Below are 1,588 nucleotides of genomic sequence, written 5' to 3'. Positions count from 1 at the left end.
CAACTAAGCTTCGCACAGAGCAGCCAGGCTTGCTGTTACATGCTCACTGGAGGGAGGTGGTGGTAGAGGGGGGCATTGAAGTCTCTGTTGGGAGTTTGCGGTGTGGCAGAGATGGCCATTGATCAGTGGCTGCCAAATCGGGATCCTCTTGATGTAGACAATCTTTACTTGCAATCAGCTGAATGGAAGCAACAAATTGAGCTTTTTTTTCTCCCTCTTTTGAGCATCGATAGTAATTTGTTGCTGTGAAGTTTAGAAATATGAAATGCATTCATTCAGTTGTGGGGATTTAATTGGTTCCTGGTTTCAAATGCATTCTATGCTCGTTTCCTTCAGTTGATGGCATTGAAATTATGACATTTTTTTCCTCTGACTAAATGGATGGGAATTGAGACGGTTTTAAAGAGGAGCCATTACTGGGATTTTATTTTGGTATTCCCTCACTGAATGACTAAAATGGCCAGTTAAGGATTGCAACTGGTTTAATTTACAGAGCCATCATGCCATCCTCAATGGGAATCAGCTCTGCGTGAGAGAACATCTCTGATCCTCACTCCCAAACACAGAGAACTACAAGCTCGTGGCCCTCACTTTTATCTGTTTATTTGATTTTATTAACTCCAGTCAGAGGCACTTTAATTAGAAAACCTCTGGTTTAAAAGTGGCAAATCATAGATGTGGCACAAATCCAAAAGTGGACTCTCCAAAAGAGGGAGAAGCCAAGCAGAGAAGAAGATTCTTCAGAACTTGGTTTAACTCTGTCTTGCCAAAACAACCATAGCCTCCCCAGAAAAAGTAGGATGACAGCATGCGGTGCTCAAAAACTCGGACATATTAGCTAGTATTAATGGAGACTTCTTAGATATGCACGTTACCCATGGCATATCCTCTAAATACCCCCAAACCATCACACATGCTGGCTTCTAAAGCCAGATGCCTCAGGCCACTTTAATGAGCTCACAGAAGGTGGGAGTTTTTCTGGATTTGGTTCAGAAATATTTTTATCTTGGAAAGGTTTTAACATGTGTAGATCCACTGATCACTGACGAGGTGTTGCAACAAACATCAGAGGCATCAACCAGTCATCCACAGTTTACAAAGTTTAATTTTCTCTATGGTTTTGTGTCACGTGTACAGAGATTTCTTTCAAATCTAGGTCTGTCGTTGATGGTATTTTGAAAAAAGTTCCAAAAATGTATTTTCAAGCATCTTTCTCTACGTGTCTATGCAGTTTATCACACAGTGGTCAGTCCTTTTACCTGTTTGTTTCTGAAAGGCACAGACTGATGAAACCTTTTGGAAATATTTGCATCAAAATGACACAAAAGAGTAAAATTGCTTTCAAATCTTTTCCTTAAAATACTTTATGGATTTTCTTGTACTACCTTCTCAAATAGTGTTTTTGTTAGTTTTTACTATAATAGCAGTCAGGGAAAAATATACTATTGGCAAAGAAAATCTCATCATCTTCTGGCACACTGCCCGGAGTCCTGTATATATTCACAACCCTACCAAAGGACTCTCATTCAGCTTTTAAAAACTGTGCCGTATAGCTGAGTAGGTTATTCAAGACCTGATCAAAAAGGGA

Source organism: Haplochromis burtoni, unplaced genomic scaffold (assembly GCF_018398535.1).
Source record: "Haplochromis burtoni strain Fernald_Lab_line unplaced genomic scaffold, NCSU_Asbu1 Contig_496, whole genome shotgun sequence".
Lineage (NCBI taxonomy): Eukaryota > Metazoa > Chordata > Actinopteri > Cichliformes > Cichlidae > Haplochromis > Haplochromis burtoni.
Note: the sequence above shows the minus strand (reverse complement) of the source record.